The sequence below is a fragment of the Onychostoma macrolepis genome, chromosome 25 (genome assembly GCF_012432095.1).
Source record: "Onychostoma macrolepis isolate SWU-2019 chromosome 25, ASM1243209v1, whole genome shotgun sequence".
Classification (NCBI taxonomy): Eukaryota; Metazoa; Chordata; class Actinopteri; order Cypriniformes; family Cyprinidae; genus Onychostoma; species Onychostoma macrolepis.
This window is the reverse complement of record NC_081179.1, coordinates 5679532-5699887: the sequence shown is the minus strand read 5'-3', so window position 1 is coordinate 5699887 and position 20356 is coordinate 5679532. Positions and strand designations below refer to the sequence as shown.

General features: G+C 35.8%; 1 protein-coding gene across 1 annotated transcript in view; it reads right to left on the bottom strand.

Moving 5' to 3' along the window:
• The window catches only part of plxnb2b (plexin b2b), a 202569-nt gene that overhangs the window by 97541 nt on the left and 84672 nt on the right, over positions 1-20356 (bottom strand). The window contains 1 exon segment of the mRNA XM_058766494.1: positions 11522-11675. The gene's annotated coding sequence lies outside the window, so the exon portion shown is untranslated.

Below are 20356 nucleotides of genomic sequence, written 5' to 3'. Positions count from 1 at the left end.
TAAGAATGTGTACAGCAAAATAACATTATGTAAGTAAACTGTAATAAAAGTAACTAAGCAAAATATTCAAAACCCAAAATGTCTCAAATACACACACACACACAGATGGATGGATGGATGGATAGATAGATATAGATATAGAAGATGATGAATTATTTCAATTATTTTATATTAGATGTTTTTTTTGTACAATTTACTATAATTTATACAAAAAAAGAATAGACCATTTATACGTTATAATAAAAACTTGTCTTTTTAGATGTTATCAAAAACATAACAGTGTGACCAGTGTAGTCTGATTCATGAGCAAATCATTCTTATGAATTGTTTCGTTTTAAAGGGGGGGTTTAATGCTATTTCATGCACGTTGAGTCATTTACACTGTTAAAGAGTAGGATTCTCAAGCTAAACATGGCCAAAGATTTAAAAATATATTTGGACATATAACAGTTTTTCTGTGCCAAATACTCACTTCCGGGTTTCTTACAAGTTTCGAAAAGTTGTTTTTGATCGCTGCTCTTCATGACGTAATGAAGGGTGGAACTCCTCATATGGGCATTTCTCCTGGAAGAGCTCGCCTGCGCATGCATTGACCAGAGCAAGAGCAAGCGCGCGCCCATCAACGCACTTCATTCGGCAGCGCTGCGTGGGACTCGCTCGGGAAGAATGTCTAGAAAGAAGTGTGTTTTTGGTTGTAAGGTTGTAAAAATAACATTGTTCAGCTTCCCAAAAGAACCCAGCATTACGTGAACAGTGGATGCAGTTTGTTTTTCGGGGAAGCAATGGAGTTTCTCAAGTGTGTTTGTTCACGAACATTTTGTAAACAAGGCCCAATTTGACGCTGGATTTGCACATCGTTTGATACTGAAAAATGGAGCGGTCCCAGCGATAAAAGACCCCGGTCATGATTCGGAACTGCAGACGGTAAGTGAAACGGCAATAAATGTCTGTGTTTTCTTGGCAATTGGTGCACAAGTGCTCGTCCCTCTTTAGCTCCGCCCACGGCACGCCTCCAGGAGTTCGGCTGTTTTCAGAGAGAATCATAAAGCTGTATCTTTCTTGAATAATTATGATCAAACTAAAGACTTTTTGGAGATATGAAGGATGCAGTACTACTCTATAGGTACTCAAGATTAACATGAGATTGAGTGAAACTGTGTGTGCTATGCCCCCTTTAATGAATTATTCAAAAGATTCACAAACTCAAGAATTACTTGTCTAACCCAACCTGACATTTAGGCCTGTTTAATAAATAAGCTTGTCATATTTCTTAAATATAATTTCTCCAAACAATAAAAAACCCTAATAAATATATATATTAAATATTATTTCTATTATTATCATTACTTAATAGTATAGAATTTTTTTATGGTTGTATGTATGTATGTGTGCGTGCGTGCGTGCGTGCGTATATATATATATATATATATATATAATTTGGCTATTGTATATACATAATTATTAATTATATAAGCAATTTTAAAGACGTCTTGTAGCAAATAAACTAGATATTTCACTGCCTTGTTGCATGTCGATATATTGTGGCACCACCAATTTCAGATGTACAACACGCAAGAAAGCAAACGGCTATCGATCAGACACTCTCTTCCTGTGTAAGTGGCCTGAATAAGACGTAAGTGGACCTCAGTGAGCTACCTGCTTTCACAGTCACAAACAGCGTGTCCCGCACTCATTCAGCGGTAATCAAACGTTCTCCTGAGGATTTTACCTAGCAGAAACATTTCCAATAAAGCTCTGCCGTCTCTGACAAGCAGCCATTTCCTCTTGTTGTGGTTGGAATCTGAAAGCGACATAACAGAGTTTTATGAGGTGTGAAGATGGGGCTATATTTGATCACACACTGTGGCCCAAAAGGACTCTCACTGTCTGTCTCACTCCGTCTCGGTGTGTCTCTCCATGGGGCGCAGCAGCAGAAATGATGGAACCTACTGAAGCTTTACTTGCTTCATTTTACTCGCATATTAAAGGTTTGTCAGTCCCTTGAACCTGAAACCAATCACTCTAAAACAAACTGAAGCAAAGCACACTGATAAATTATAATTAAAGGTTTCTTCGCCATTCATTCCACATCTCACTTCATTCATCATGTATGATGGACTGTCATTCATATTCAGAGTTCACTTATCAAACTTATGAAGATCATCTTAATCTCCAAGCTTATTAGAGTTACAGCTCAGCTTAACATCCACACTTTCATAAAGTTCAGTCTAGACCTGAGAATGTGTCTTTTTAAGCAATGTGATTTGATTCGAACAAACCTTGTTTATTGCAAATCAATGAGTCATCCAGAAGTTCCCGTCATCTGTTTATTAACCTGCGCACAAAAGACCAGAGAAAGGAAGGAAAAAATTGTTCAGATGCTCACAGCTGTCTGTTCCTGCCAAATGAGTCCGTTTATACAACATGTTCCAGTTAGTGAAGATTTATGAATTCAACTCTCAAAAATAAAGTCTCAAGATGATTTTTTTTAGCCTGATGCTGATGAAGAACCTTCTGAAGTCACTATCACTCTTAAAAATAAAGCTATGAGGAATGGGTTTTTGCAGTGATGCCACAGAAGATCAGTTTTGGGTTCCCTGAATAACCTTTGAGTAAACAGTTCTTGAACCATTTTTTTTTTCCTTAAACTTTTCTTAAAAATAAAGGTTCTTTATTGGCATCAATGGTTCCATGAAGAATCTTTAATATCCATGAAACCTTTCCATTCCACAAAAGTTTTCTTTTATCTTATGGTTCTTCATGAGAAGAGATTTTTGAATCTTTTTATTTTTAAGATTGTTTCATTCAATTTAGGAAGAAAATGCCCTAGCAACCACTCGGAACACCTTCTCAACTGCCTAGCAATGCCTTAGAAACCATTTAAAACTAACCCACAAATACCCTAGAAACTGCATAGCAAACATCCTAACATCTATCCACCCAATCATCCAACCATTAAACATCCACTCATCCATCTACCCAACCATCATCCATCCATCCATCCACCCAACAATCTAACCATCCACCCATCCATCTAACATCCATCCATTAACCCAACCAACCATTCATCCATAGACCCAAACTTCTAACCATCTATCCACCCATCCATCCATCTAACCATTCATCCATACATCCATAGATCCAACCTTCTAACCATCCACCCATCTATCAATGTGGATGTTTCATCCAAACATCCACCCATGCATTTAACTATCATCCATCCATCCATCTGACCATCCATCCATCCATCCAACAATCTAACCATTCCCCCATCCATCTAGGTAAGGCAAGGCAAGTTTATTTATATAGCACACTTCATACACAGTGGTAATTCAAAGTGCTTTACATAAAAGGAAGTAAAATAGTCATTAAAAAAATAATAAAAATCGCAAAAAAAGGAATTAAATTAACAATAATAATAATCACAACAATAAAAACAAGAAATTTAAAAAGAAACATTATCAAGTTGTTCACACTCTTCCGCACTAAGTGAAAAAACCTTCCAAAACACCTAACTATTCCACTACTTCACCCCCTACTTACTTTGATCATCATAAACCAAACAAATAGAACTCAGAGGTCCTACTTTTAACTGATTAACCAACACACTTGTCTTTCTTTGCCCACATTCTCTTTACCATCACAGCACTTATTTTAGCCGTCTGTTTAAACTTTTAAAATGATATAAAAATTGATTTTAAATTCATTTAAAACAGTTAAGAATAGAAAATGATTACACATAAAATACAGTGCAATCAGTTCGGACATAGCACACTGCTCATTCAACAAATGCACAGCTAAACAGATGAGTTTTGAGTCTGGATTTAAATGTGGCTAATGATCACTTCTGGAAGCTGGTTCCAACAGCAGGCGGCATAATAGCTAAAAGCGGACTCCCCTTGTTTTGTGTGAACCCTTGGTATTTCTAACTGACTCGATCCTAATGATCTGAGTGGTCTGTTAGGTTTATATTCAGTGAGCATATCTGCAAAGTATTTAGGTCCTATGCCATTGAGTGATTTATAAATGAGTAAAAGAACTTTAAAATCAATCCTAAATGTAACTGGAAGCCAGTGTAAGGACCTGAGGACTGGTGTGATATGCTCAGATTTTCTGGTTCTAGTCAGAATCCTGGCAGCAGCGTTCTGGATGAGCTGCAGCTGTCTAATGGTCTTCTTTGGAAGGCCGGTGAGGAGACCATTACAATAATCCACCCTGCTGGTGATAAAGGCATGAACAAGTTTCTCCAAGTCTTGACTGGAAACAAAACATCTAATTCTTGCAATGTTTTTGAGATGATCGTATGCTGATTTAGTTACTGCTTTGATATGACCACTGAAACTAAGGTCTGTCTCCAGAATCACCCCAAGACTTTTGACTTGAGTTTTAGTTGTTTGAACCCTAGAGTCAAGGTATGCATTCACTTTGAGAACTTCATCTTTGTTTCCAAATACAATGACTTCAGTTTTCTCCTTGTTTAACTGACGAAAGTTCTGGCACATCCAACTGTTAATTTCATCAATGCATTGGCAGAGGGAGTCAATAGGTCTATAGTCATTTGGAGATAAGGCTAAGAAAATCTGGTTATGATCAGCATAGCTGTGATATGCAATTTGGTTCTCTCTCATTATTCGACTTAGTGGGAGCATATACAGGCTAAACAAGAGCGGTGCAAGAATTGAGCCTTGTGGGACTCTGCATGTCATGGACGTCCACTTAGACTTATGCTCTCCTATACTCAACATAATAACCTCTCCCTTCTAAGTATGACCCGAACCATTTGAGTACAATCCCAGAAAGCCTGACCCAGTTTTTCAGTCTCTCTAAAAGTATGTTATGATCCACAGTGTCAAATGCAGATCTAGTAGTACCAGCACTGATATTTTGCCAGAATATCTTAATAAGCGCTGTCTCTGTACTGTGATGCGCTCGGAAACCAGATTGAAAATTGTCCAGGTATCCATTTGAGTTTAAGTAGTTGTTCAGCTGATTAAAAACTACCTTTTCAATAATCTTACCTATGAAAGGAAGATTTGATATTGGTATAGTTGCTCAACATGGTGTTATCATATTGCGCTTTTTCAGAAGTGGCTTAACAACTGCAGTTTTCAGGGAGTTTGGAAAAGGTCCCAGAAAGAAGTGAGGCGTCCACCACTTCTAAGAGATCTGCTTCTAAAAAGATGTGGGAAGTGTGTCAAGATAGCAGGTTGATGATTTAAGGTGCTGTACTATTTTTTCCAAAATTTTGCTATCAATTGCTTCAAAAACAGATATAGTTACTTCTTTTTGAAATTGCGGTCGAATCTGTGTGACCTCTGCATAACTAGAAGATGTGCCAATCGCCTTTCTGATATTATTGATTTTCTCAGAAAAGAAAACTCATTTCATTTGCTGTCGGAGAGCATTTCACTGGGAATCTGACTTGGGGGGGGGGGTTTGTTAGTCTCTCAACAGTAGCAAAAAGAGTGTGAGTGTTGTTTAAATTACTGTTTATAAGGTTTAGAGAAGAAGGTCTGTTTAGCTGTGGCTAGCTCCACATTGAAAGCATGAAGGATGTCTTTATAGATGCTATAGTGAATATCAAGTTTCGTCTTCCGCTAGGGTTGTGCCGATAGACGATTGTATCGTGTATCGACGATAGTCAGATATATCGCCTCTGGATGATACCTTTGACAATAGCAAGGCTATTATCAGGCTAGTAATACTATCTAATTAATATTAGGGCTTATTTGTTGCATTATATTTCTTTTTCCGCGTTTTTACAGTGTTGCGCATTATTATAACCAATCACACGATTATGCTGAGTTTATGAATGCAATGACCAATCAGAGGCGTTCAGATGAGCCATCGCTGGAACAGCGGAGTTTCGTTGTTCAGCGCGCACTGACTGAATTCTGAGTCGCGAGTTCTCTCATCATAAACAAAGTGCAGATGTATGTGTGATGTAAGTATAAGAGATTTATTCATCATACAGTGTAGATTCACTGATTATAACGGGAGTGTTTTTAAAGTGCATAAACTCACGCTAGGCCGAGCTTGTGATGATGTTCTTTGGTAATGTAATGTTCTTTGCTTGTTTCTGTAGCTGCTTTTTTAATAACTGAGGAAATGTAAGCATTATAATTAGTAACTTAGGATGTTTCTATTAATTTATCATCATGTTAAATACAAATTCAGTCATATTGGAAACATTAGGCTGCTTTTAGCCTTACGCTGGAGTTGGTTCACTTTCCGGCAATGAAACTAAACATAAATTAGCACGATAATATCGTGTATCGGCGATCTCACAGATTGACGATAGGACGATATGAAAATTGAGCATATCGCCCAACACTATCTTCCGCCACATCCGCTCAGCTTTTCTGCATTGTCTTTTCACACTCTGAACTGCTGTTGATTTTCTCCAAGATGATTTCTGTCTGCCAGTCTTATTGCTGACTTTTTCAGGAGCGATATCATCAATAATATTCTTAACTTTTGAGTTAAATGAATCAAGGAGAAGATCAACAGAGTCTGCAGAAATGCTTGGTGTTGAAGATATAGCCTCCATAAATAGCGCACTAGTGTTCTCGTTAATGCATCTCTTTCTGACAGAGACAGATCTAGATTCAGTGGTAACAGAGATCAATATATCAAAGAAAATACAGAAGTGATGAGATAGTGCTACATCCTTAATAACAATAGATGAAATGTTTAGACCTCTACTGATGAGTAAATCTAGAGTGTGTCCACGATTGTGTGTGGGTCCATGCACATGCTGAATCAGGTCAAAAGTGTTTAAAACAGTTATAATTTCTTTTGCAGTTTTGATTTCTGCATTATCTATGTGAATATTAAAATCCCCTGCAATAGTAAAACAGTCAAACTCTGAGGAAATCATTGATAACAGTTCTGTGAACTCTTCCACAAAGGCTGAAGAGTATTTTGGAGGCCTGTAAATAATGATAAACAGAATGCGTGGAGCACCTTTCAGCACAATACCTAGGTATTCAAAAGACAAATACTGACCAAATGACACTTGCTTGCATTGATAAACATCTTTAAATAGAGCAGCTACACCTCCACCTCTCCTAACAGTCCTGCAGACACTTGTAAAATTAAAGTTAGGAGGGGCTTTTTCATTGAGGACTGTTGCACTGCAGCTGTCTTCAAGCCATGTTTCATTTAGAAACATAAAATCCAGGTTGTTTGTGGTTATTAAATCATTGATCAGAAATTATTTATTTTTTAGTGAACGAATGTTTAAAAATGCTAACTTGATGGAATTGCATTTTGTCTCTACAGCAATCTTAGTTTGACGCATAATAGGCCGCAGATTAGATGCAGCTCGAGAAGGCCTTAGACTTTCTATCACGTGATAAACAGAAATAGAGGAAGCTACAGGCACACTGGGTTCCTGCTTGTTCTGTAAATATTTGTGACAGTTGCTGCTAACAGATCTAACCATCTAACATCCATACACCCAAACTTCTAAACATCTAATAATTTAAACACCTAAACATCCATCCATCCATACACCCAACCTTCTAATCATCCAACCATCAAACATCCATCCATCCATCCATCCATTCATCTAACAATGTAATAATCTAGCCATGCATCCATCCATTTGTTGCTTTTTAAATCTTTCTCCAAAAGTTCAAACAAGCCTTTGTCAAGCCAGCAAGGTTCATAGCTTGTCTCAACTAACTTTGCTTTTATATTTAAAAGTGACAGTTACATATATTTCTTTGAATTTCAGTTTAATTTTACTTCCTTACACTCAAATTGCAATGCTGCATCCTGTTTCCAATTCAGGAATTCAGCGTTCTCAGGTAAGCTCCCACAGCAGCGTGTTTTGAGGAAACATCTGTGTCTGTAGCACAAAATTTGAATAGTGTTAGGGATTTAAACAATAAGAATTAGAAACAGTGAAACTGATGCTTGGCTTAGTGAGAACTGCTAAAAACAGGCCTAAATCCCAGACAAGTACGGGAGGATTGAGAACGTCCTCTGGATATTTAAAACTTCACGAGAAGATGTTAAAAGCATGTTAATGCTAAATCTCAACGGGCCTGAACTCAGATCAGGACGAGATGAGAGAAAAACAAGAAGAGAGGAGAAGATCTGATGAGAGGGAAGGAGAAACAAGGGCACGATGAATGAGAGTAGAGATGGAGCAGGTCTGATGCCGCTGGTTTTTCACTCAGAATTGCACTGAACTGGAGAAGAAAAATCAATCACTGATACCTGCGCTGACCAAACATATTGATGGCTGAAAAGATTAGCAGGGATCAAGCTAACCCGTGTGTGTGTGTGTGTGTGTGTGCTACTGGCTCTACACATTCAATCATCGCCTCGTCCTGAAGGCCAGCAGACGAACGGAAGACCTGATTGCCTCCAGTGCACAGATAATCATTTACCATTTTTAAAACAAACGCTGCTAATTAAGCGGCTGTCCTCTCTTTAGTCAAACACGAAGCTAAGTGAATACACTGTAAAGGACAGTCGTTTTGGAGTGAGTCAGACCACCTCGTGTTCAAATTACAGCACACCGGTAATCAACAACAAAAATGCTTCTGTTCATCCTCATCTGCACTTTTCACTCCTGACGCCGGTGGAGAGAGTGTTCGGGAAGACACTTTAAAACTGTAGTTTGTCAAGCTACTTATTATCTGAAGTGAACATCAATTGACATTTGCAACCCATTTAACTTGCATCATCAGACGTGTGACTTGACTTTATCCATCTGGAATCGATTGGAGAGTGAAAATAATGTTTCTGAATCTTTCTTTAATCATAGCACTAGATAATGAGGTCCTTTACAGCTGCTTATCATTAATGTAAAATGTGAAATAGAGTCAATATTTTGTATATATATATATATATATATATATATATATATATATATATATATATATATATATATATATATATATATATATATATATATATATTAATATTAGTCCATTTCACATTGACAAAATGTCATTAATGTGTCTTAAACTTTTACAAACTAAACCTTAATCAAACTTTCAAACATATACATATTAAAGAAAGTATATACTTGTTTAATATATATGTGACCCTGGAGAACAAAACCAATCTTAAGTAGCACAGCTATATTTGTAGCAATAGCCAAAAATTCATTGCATGGGTCAACATCAGGATATTAAGTAAAAATCATGTTTCATGAAGATATTTGGTACATTTCCTACCGCAAATATATAAAAACTTAATTTTTAATTAGTAATATGCATTGCATAGGACTTCATTTGGATGACTTTAAAGGAGATTTTCTCAGTATTTAGATTTTTTTGCACCCTCAGATTCCAGATTTTCATATTGTTGTATCTCGGCCAAATATTGTCCTATTTTTAAACCATACATCAATGGAAAGCTTATTTATTCAGCTTTCAGATGAGGTATAAATCTCAATTTAAAAAAACCTGACCCTTATGACTGGTTTTGTGGTCCATGGTCACACATGACAAGTGTATATATATATATATATATATATATATATATATATATATATATATATATACACATATATATACACTTGTCAAATGTTTGTTTAAATATTTAAAACTAATAAACATTTTTCTTCTTGTAAAAACATTGTTTTAATTAACTAATTGCTGTATTTAAATAACAGCAATAAACATAACACATTTTGTTGTTGTTTTTCATCATATCGTTGCCAATGGAATATTTTAATTGACACTGTTTAATTACAGTTATCATTAAATGAATTCATCTTTTTCTTTTCTTATCTTGTTTTCTAACCCAAAAAAATTTGCAATTGAACAAAAATAGAACCTTTGACATCTAACAGTTTCGTCAATATTTTTGTAAATAATACAGCTAAAACCATAAATGTTTTACCAGCTACAAACTCACTTTCGCTCCATTCACATGTGCAAAACTCATTTTCCACCATCAAATTCCTAATAAACCAGAAATGCATCACACTACAGCATTAAAATGAGTTGCATATGCGGTTTCATGTTGACTTTAACCACTACTGAACCCAGAGCTCAAATCGAGAATCCCACCTCCAAACTAACAGGCCTTCGCCTGAAGACAGTGTGTCTCCTGACAGAAACCCTCACTGTGAGAATCGCTCCAGACGGCCAACAGGTGCATCACCTTGAGACCTGAATACAGAGCGAACAGGAGCAAACAGACAGATTTCACTCTCACAATGCGTCTGAAGCATTTTGTCAAAGCTTCCTCTCGCTCAAGGCTGCTGGACTGTACCTGAGAAACAGCTGCGGAGCCCAGCCTGAGTCAGCCCTGATCCGCACAAATAAAACACAAAGCCAGCACATGCAAGCTTATCAGATATTAAAAAAAAAACAAATGATATGAGCTAGAACGATTTCTCATTTCCTCTCTTGAGACCCCAGGAGTTCATCCTGTGGCTCCTGTGGAGGCGGTCGAGCGGCACACGCGATCAATAAACAAAATCCCCATGGACATCTGTTTGGACAGGTGCGCTGATTAAGAGGGGCATGTCGATGGGCATCTCCGATACAACACCGGAGGAGACGGCATCACGGGGACACGGGCCAGATGGTGACGGGCGGGTCAGAGTAAACCAATAAGCCACCTGAGGCTGAGCATTACGGTGATTTTACCATACGTGGCTTAAAGGAATAGTTCATGCAAAAATGAACATTTGCTGAAAATGTATTCACCCTCAGGCCATCCAAGATGTCGATGAGTATATTTCTTTATCAGAACAGATTTGGAGAAATGTAGCATTACATCACTTGCTCACCAATGGATGCTCTGCAGTGAATGGGTGCCGTCAGAATGAGAGTCCAAACAGCTGATAAAAACATCACAATAATCCACAAATAATCCAGACCACTCCAGTCCATCACTTAACATCTTGTGAAAGGAAAAAGCTGTGTTTTTAATAAACAAATGCATTTTTATAATATTTTTAACATCAAATCCACTAACCTCTATCCATAATATTGCTTTCTCTAGTCTAAAAGTCATGAGAGATACGCACAGATCAAGGACCGTTGACAAGCAAAAACAGTCCAAAACTTAAGTAAACAAATCTAAACAGTGGAATTTTTCACTGGAAGGAGCATTATTACAGCTTATGGACTCACATTTTGGTCAGAAGCAACAGTTTAAAGTTAAAACATCTTATTGATGGATTTGTTTCTTACAAACATGCAACTTTTCCCTTCACAAGACAGACTGGAGTGGTGTGGATTACTTGTGGATTATTGTGATGTTATTATCAGCTGTTTGGACTCTCATTCTGACGGCACCCATTCACATCCATTGGTGAGCAACTGATGTAATTTTTCTCCAAATCTGTTCTGATGAAGAAACAAACTCATCTACATCTTGGATGGCCTGAGGGTGAATACATTTTAAGCAAATTTTCAGTTTTAGGTGAACTATTCCTTTAACTGTGTTTATAGCATTTATAAAGATAGAAATACAAAAATCTTCACTATAGAATAACTCACAATTAATTCTTGGCAAAAACAAAGCATAATTCATCTTTTACCTGCAGGCTGTTTGCGGTGTTGTAAAGGGTTGAAGCAACTTGGCGCATTAATGTAGAGCTCAGGTGGAGAAGTGGCGTGGTGAATTCGAGTCCAGCTTGTGTTGTCTTCTGGTCCCGTTCTCTTATGTTGTCCTATCGTTTGGTCTCAAAATATCTGTTGTTCAAAAAGACAAAAATAAAAAAAAGTTAAATATATTAGAGCTATAAGCTACACACCGCTATCAAGCGTAGCTCAAAAAAGATATTAGTGAATCAAAACCATACAGCGCATCCAGTGCAAACCAACCTATTCCTGAACAAATGACTCTTATGAGCCAGTTCTTTATAAGGAACTGAAACAAAACACGCAGAGCAAATGATTTTCCTAATTTTTCTCTGAAGTGATTCTAAACACATACAGCACAAAAAGGTTCAGACCAAATGATTCCTGAACAAATCTCTCTTATTAACCAGTTCTTTTCAGCAAATCATACAAATATTGTACAGCACAACCAATGCAGACCAAATGATTCCCAAACAAATGACTCTGAACGCATACAGTGTGACCAGTGCAGACCAGCTGACTGCCAAACAACATACTTCTTTTGAAAGTCAATGAAAAACACGACTCCTATCAGTCATTTGTTTTTAGTGAATCAAACACATGTATCTTTCTGTCTTTGTTTTGTACTTAAGACTTTGAGACTTAAATCATTGTGTACTTCGTGTAGTTGATGGGAAACGATTCCATCATTTGGCAATGCAATCACACTTCATTACCTAAATATTTCTTCTTCAAAATACAGGTACTAAAGGCTCATTAATAGAAGCAGAAATGTTACATTCCTTAAGAACTGCCATTCTTAATCTTGAACATGCAACATGATTGGCAGGCAGAGACTGTTTCTGATTGGCTAAGACTTCTGGCCACTCCCCAAATCCTTTTTATCATCTTTTCACAGCATCTGGATCTGTCACAGAGATGGATCTGATGTCTCGACAGTCCTATTTCAGTGATATCTATCAGGTAGTGGAGACGTTTTATCTGTGATATTAAAGCCATTCCTTATAGCACCTTTAAAAGGACAAAAGCATTATGAAAGATTGTTTGACGGATTGAAGGACCGTTTGCAGATGTCATATCTCTCTCAAAGTGTCTATTATATGATTTTCCCTGTTTTCTCTGCACCTGCCAATATGAAATACCACAATATACTGTGTTGTATGTTAATGTTTTTTTTTTATGTGGTGGCGTATTGTTACCACATATTTTTTCTACTCAATTATATCATAATAATGAAATGTTATGTCATTTTAACAATACATTTCCTCGTAATAATGAGATGTTATATACTTAAAACAATATATTTTCTTGTAATAATGAGTTGCTGTTGTTAAATAACATTTTTGTTGTTAAAACAACATATTTTCTCCTAGTCATAAAATGTTGTTAAAACAATGTATTTTCTCATAATGAGATTATATGTCGTTTTAAACTATATTTTCTTGTAATAACAAGATGCTGTTTCATTTAAACAAAATATACAAGATGTACTTAAATTGATATATTTAATAATAATGAGACGCTATGTTGTTAAAATGAAATGTTTCTTAAAACTTGTTTTTTATTATTATGAGAAAATTGTATTGCTTAAACAACATTTTCTCATAATAACAAGATCTTATATTTCATTTAAACGACATGACATCTCATTATTACAAGAAAATATTTTGTTTAAACAAGATAGCATCTCGTTATTACAAGAAAATGTAGTTTAAAAAAAAAAATCTTATTATGAGAAAATGTTGTCATTTTAACAACAGCATAATTATAGAAAAATAATATGTATGTGGCAGCAATGCACCACTGTAATTTTAGTATTACTGAGATACTTAGTTTATATTTCCCATTTTCAATTTTGTGTGTGTTTTCAATTTTATAATTTAAAAAAAAAAAAAGTATTTATTTATTTTCAGTTTTAGTTTTAGTTATTTTACTACATCAAGTTAAACTAAATGAAAATGAGAAATGACGCGTAGCAACTAGCTGAAATTAAATAGGTTTTTTTTTCATATTTGATTTTTCAGTTAACATTTATTTTATTTGAAGTGATATTTTTAAAAGTTTTAGTTAACTATAATAACCCTGCTGCAGATAAACTACAAGCAGACCAGAATCAGAGCGAAAAGCTCCATCTGAGCTCTTTCACAGCCCTCACAGAAGGAACAGGAAGTTGGTGCGCGGTCGATCTGGTGATGGGCCAAGCTCTAGATACCAACGGTGCGAGGAAAGCGCTCCCATGGCAACAGGATGAGATTGGTTTGCTAAGCCGTGGTCCAGTCCGCTCACGCCCTAATGTAAAGAGACAACATGCTGGAATTAATCAGCATGTCAGAGAAGAGGGAAAAGTCAGGAGAATTTAATTTGAAGACAAAAGAATTGAAAGCCATTTCTTTTTTCTCCCCCCTCAACACACATATCCCCAAATCTCCCGGGCTCCGAGGACACAGAGTTACACCAGACGGCAACACGCAGACATTTCTCACAGAAGAGACAAGCGATGTTATAGCAGAGACGAGTGAATGTGGGTGACAGAGAATGACAGAAGACAGCAAAAGAGAAAAAAACTCAAGGCGTCTTCTCGCTAGATGTTTCCTTTCAGCTCTGCCGGAAAGACAAACGTCAGTCTCCGTCAAAATCCTTCAGAGTTTAAAACAATCAAGTTTTCATGTTACAAAACGGCAGCTGCCACATGAATATGCTTTCTGAAGGTCATGAGTAAATATTACGGTTATATGACAAAACCAAAATCGTATTCCAACCTCAGACTTCCAGGTTAAACCTCAAAAACAGACATACTTTTGAGTATTTATTACGTACATGTCGCATAAAGCTGAATATATTTCATGCCTGACCTATAATATATACTAGCATATTTGGATATTTTGTTATGATGCTAACATGGCAAAGTCATTCAAATAATCAGAATTGATTTATAGACTTGTACATTTTAATTTGAATTCATACATTTTAATGTGATCGACACAATGCAAGATTTAGCATTTGGTTGAAGTTAATTTAATATTGTATTTCTGTTTAATCATTGACGGACCCCTGCGGTACCGCTGCGGACCCCCTGTTGAAAACTCCTGCGGTACGCCAATGTTAGTACACACTGCCGCAGCATAATGCATTTGATATTTCAGACCCCACGTTTTGTTTGTATGTAAGCATTAGCATCTAGCTAAATTACTTAAAAATAAAATAAAAACTCGTCTGCCTTGCACTCCACAACACAAATTAAGATGTTTTTGATGAAATTCGAGAGCTCTCTGACCCTGCAAAGACAGCAAAGATACTATCATGAGCACAGAAACGTAGCAAGGCGATCGGTAAAATAGTCCATGTGACATCAGAGGTTCAACCGTAATTTTACGAAGCTACGAGAATACTTTTTGTGCGCAATGAAAACAATAATAACAATTTATTCAACAATTCTTCTCCCCGAGTTACCATCTTCCACCATTTTGGAGAGTACCCCAGAACATAATCAACGTAATCAGCATTGTTTACGTTCACGAGACAGCACGAGACAAGCTGAACGTAAAAAACGCTCATTATGTTGATTATGTTCTGGGGTACTCTCCAAAATGGCGGAAGACAGTACGCGTTGATCGTGGTAACATCCTTGCCGTCTATGGAGGGTCAGAAAGCTCTCGGATTTCAGCAAAAATATCTTAATTTGTGTTCCGAAGATGAACGAAGGTCTTACGGGTTTGAAACAACATGAGGGTGAGTAATTAATAGGGATGCACCGATACCACTTTTTCCAGTACTCGCCCGATACCGATACTTTTATTTTTGGTACTTGTCGATACCGAGTACCGATACCGATATTTTCATTGCATTTGTACATTTTTTAAATATTGGGTACAGAAACCAACAGAGTATGTATAATGTTAGTTGGTTAACTTAATTTATCAAATAGATACAGTCAAACCAAAATTTATTCAAACACCTTCAACATTTCTCACATTATCAGTTTATTCGCTGTAGCTTATGGTAGTAAAATATGACAAGAACTCAGAGTTAAACTGTGTCAGAACAAATTCAGCTCGATAATATCAGATAACTTTGATAGAAAGGTATGTGATGCATTACAATCAATCAAAATTATTCAGACAGCTGTTAGTATGACAATATTTACACAACTATCAATACTTTGTCAGGCCACCCTTATCCTTAATGACAGCCTGTAGTCTCCTGGGCATGCTGTCCACCAGGTTCATGCAAACCTGAACTTCAGTTTTTTTCCCAGACTCGGTCTGAATAATTTTTATTGGTAGTCCACTGTATGAAGAATTTTTGGATATAATATGTCACAGTTTACTTTATTTTGCTATCCTCACTTACATAAATTAACTATAGTGTCCTGCACCCACTAGTAAAAAATATCAAAAATTATATTTGGTCTGACTGTATATCCTTCGGTTATTTTCACACTTAATTATGCACATTAAAATGTATTTTACAAGTTTTTGTTACTCTCACTGTTAATTTTTTTTTTTTGCTCTATGGTACATCATCTTTAATTCAATTGCATTAGACCTGCTAAAATCACGTGTTTTGCTGTAATAATGCAGGGAACCACTCTTTATAAATCTCCTAACTGTGATATTTTCAGAAATAGAAGTCGCGTTTTTCTTTGCTTTTCTTTCTAATGCAGAAACACTCATGAAGCAAGCAAAACATGCACAACGCGCACGTATTTGTACTGGTGCAGAATGAGAGGGACAGTACAGCCTAGTGCATTTCACACAGGCTGCTAGTTTCACTTTCGCCAGAATGTCGTGTATGCTTAAGGTTGAAAATAAATTATTTATTTTATAGTGAATGCCCCTATAAATTGTCTTACATTTACGATTCAGTTTTAATCCAAGTGATGCATGCTATGTGAGCGAACATCAACAAAGATCACAGAAGTGCGCGCGCGCTCTCTCTCTCCCTCCCTACCGTTAAGTAACTTGTGCATTGTTTTGCTTGCTTGTTTTTGACATATCCGACCGAACTACAAATGTTCCAGTGATGTCTGAGAAAAGTATATTCACTCGACAAGCTCGCGCATCTGCGCCGCCGCGCGCTCAATCCACTCAGCGCTTTGCTTTTCAGTTCGCGCACATCAGCTATAAAGGCATTAATACTGAATGTTTAACATTATTCATTGCATACATCTGCTTCGTAGACGTCCTTAATCTCTAATAACTCCATTCTGCTGCATGTTGTCCTGTTTCTTTGTCGGAATATGACACTTATCACATGCTGTGAGGTATCGGCGCTTGGTATCGGGGCATTTTAACGAGTACGAGTACAAGTACAGGAGCTCAGTATCGGGCCCGATACCCGATACCAGTATCGGTATTGGTGCATCCCTAGTAATTAATGACAGAATTTTAATTTTTTGGGTGAATTAACCCTTTAAGCAAAAAACAAAATGACTCTCAAACTGGTTCTTATTAGTGAATCAAAAACATACTCCACAAACAGTATAGTTATAGACATTTCTTTTCAGTGAATCAAACACGCATCTTGCAACTTATTGTGTTTTGTTCTTAAGGCTCACGAGATCTTGTAGTTGATGGGAAATTATCCCATTATTTCGCAAAGGAATCATACTCGTTTACAAATATTTCTACCTCAAAAGCACTACAAAAATCATTAACAGACCCATTTAGGAAATGGAATCTGAATCCCAAAGGAAACCACTGGAAACCTTTACTATGCTAACCTCTCATACTATTTGAGTGCTGGTTTATGTATTGGGATTCAGATGTAGTGTGTAACTGAGCTGGAGAAGTGTGCTAGTGTCCATGCGAGTAAAGCCAGAGGTTTGATGCTGTCAGCGAGACAGACGCTTCCCTCAAACCATGTTCCTGCTCGGTTTACTCTGAAACTGCAAACATAAAGATAGTTTTGGTCTCAGAAGGGAACATAAGATATATAAATCCAGATTCTGGCCTGTTTCTCGTTTGTTTGGTTTTACCTGAGGAAACGCTGGTCAGTGATGCTGAGGTGATGTGAGATTCAACCACAAAGGTTTGTGAGGTGAATGGCTGAGCAGAGACACATGGTGCTAAACCTTCACTGGAAGAAGATAGAAACCCCTCTATCCAGAGCAAATTCATGAACTCTATAGCACAACAGAAAATAACACTTCAGATGAAGCAGAGTCTTCACAGAATCTAAAATTAACTTGGCAACACTGGCAGGTGAACTTGCAATCCATATGAAATATTTCAGAAATTCAGTAATATAAAAATATTGTAAAATATATTTCACATATAATATTTACTATTAGTAAATTTTCCTCTGTTCACCTTACCTTCATGGGTGTTACTGGCAAGTATACTGAAAATAGTGCAATCAATCAATTAATCAATCAGTAAAACATTTGTTTAATTTAAATGTATTTAATAAATATGAGGAATAAATATTTTTATTCATAAAATATATGAATATGAATTAATTGTATGATTCAATAACAAAAATAAATAATAAATAAATATTAAACAAAATAGAATAATTAATTTGTACATTTATGCATTTATATATTCATTTATTTTATAAATAAAATAAATGCTTATTCAATAACAGCTATAAATGAATAAATTATTAAATAAATGAATTTGTTTAATTTAAATGCATTTAATTTTATTTAAATAAAAATAAGTATTAGGAGAAACATACAATTTTAAAATTTGTTTACATATTCATATAATTTATACATAAATAATAAGTATTTATTTCAATAAATAGATATATAAATATTAAACAACGGAATAATCTATTTGTATGTTTATGTATTTATATATTAATATATTTCATCAATAAAAATGAATGCTTATTTAATAACAGTTGTGTTTTAACGACACTGTTTTCAACTAAAAACAGAAAACTTTTCGTGTGTTTTGGCCATTCGTTTACATCATGATAGCGTTTTGGGGGCCTGAAATCGGGTTTGAAAACGGCCTGAAAACGGGTTTCAAAGTGCAATTTTTTTAAAACAATACTCCGTGCTACTATGCAAAAGTGTGAAAATGGCGACGTAGTGCCACAAAGTGACATCGCCATCTACTGGCCTGGCATTTTTAGTCATTTTTGCGGATCATTTTGATAAAGTTGTTGTCTGTATGCAAAACTTTACAAAAACACAAAGAAAAACATTTTCTATTGTCATGCAAACAAACCCTAAAATTGAAAGTCTGTATCAGGAAGGGGTAAACTAAATGAAAGAAAAACAGCAAAAATCAACAGTAAAATACTCCTAAATAAAGTTCATAAACTTATTGAAAAGTTTCTCAAATAACGTTAGTGCAAAGTTCTTCAAAAGCCTTTAACCAGCACTGCCTAATTGAACCTCAAATCTAAACACACCACATGCTATGCGTATATTTATGGAATAAATGTTCAGCCGTATGTCAGGACAGAAATCCAGCAGATGGTTCATGTTCTCTCACAGTTATACAAGCAGCAGAAAAACTCACTCGCTGCTTGGAAAGTTTGTGTGCGAATGGATGTGTGCAAAGAAACAAATCCCCAGCGCAATGTTCACCGAGAGTTTCTGTTTCATTCCAGCCCATCGGTCAGGATATCTCCTGCACGAAAAACCATCTGACCCCCTGCGGCCTCCAATGGCATGGAATTGCTCATCGTTTCCACTCGGGACTCGTCACGTTCCCCAGATGCGGCCCTGGAGGTGACGGTCTGCTGGCCTCTCTTACTCCGCTACTGAGCGTATAAAGAGTCAAATCTTTTCTGCTACAAAGCAGGCTGAAATCCAAAGGCAGTCAAAACACTACAGCAGCTATTTTCTGCCAACAAACGTCTGGCTATAACTGGAAACACACTCGCGCTGAGGCTCCGTCAGCTGATGCAGGTCTCACCGAGGACAAGAGTTCACTGAGAGTGCAGGAGAGAGAGAGAGACGTGAATAATTAGCGGTGTTTGCTTCGGCTCATGCTATGGGCTAGTGATCTCAACACACTCCGAACACAAAGTATGCTGGGACGTCATTCTCCATAGTACACAACTTCAGAGCCATTCATTAATATATAAACTGCTACATAAATAAATACAGACCATTAAAGATAGATAATATAATAATATAGTAAATATTAATATTTTTACAAATAATAACAACAACAACAACAACAGTTTAAATAATAACAATTAAATAAATAGTAATTTAAATAAAATACTTTTATTATTATTATTATTATTATTATTATTATTTAGTTTGTTACTATTACTACATGTATCAGATAAATATACACATTGTTATTGTGTATACACAATATTCACAATGTTATTTTGCTTATATTTGGATATTTCTTATTATTTATTGTTTGTTTATATAGTTTGTTACTATTACTATATTTATCAGATAAATATACATGTTGGTATATAGTAATAGTTAATATAATAGTAATAGTTATTTCGGTAACACTTTACAATAAGGTTCATTAGTTAACATTAGTTAGCAACATTAGTTAACATGAACTAAGAATGAACAATACTTCTACAGCATTTATTAATCTTAGCTAATATTCATTTCAGCATTTACTAATGCATTATTAAAATCACAAGTTGTGTTTGTTAACATTAATTAATGCACTGAGAAGTAACATAAATAAACAATGAACAACTGTATTTTCATTAACTAACGTTAACAAAGATTAATAAATAGTGTAATAAATGCATTGCTCATTGTTTGTTTATGTTAGTTAATAAATTAACTAATGTTAACAAATGACACCTTATTGTAAAGTGTTACCATTATTTCTTTGTGTTACTATTAC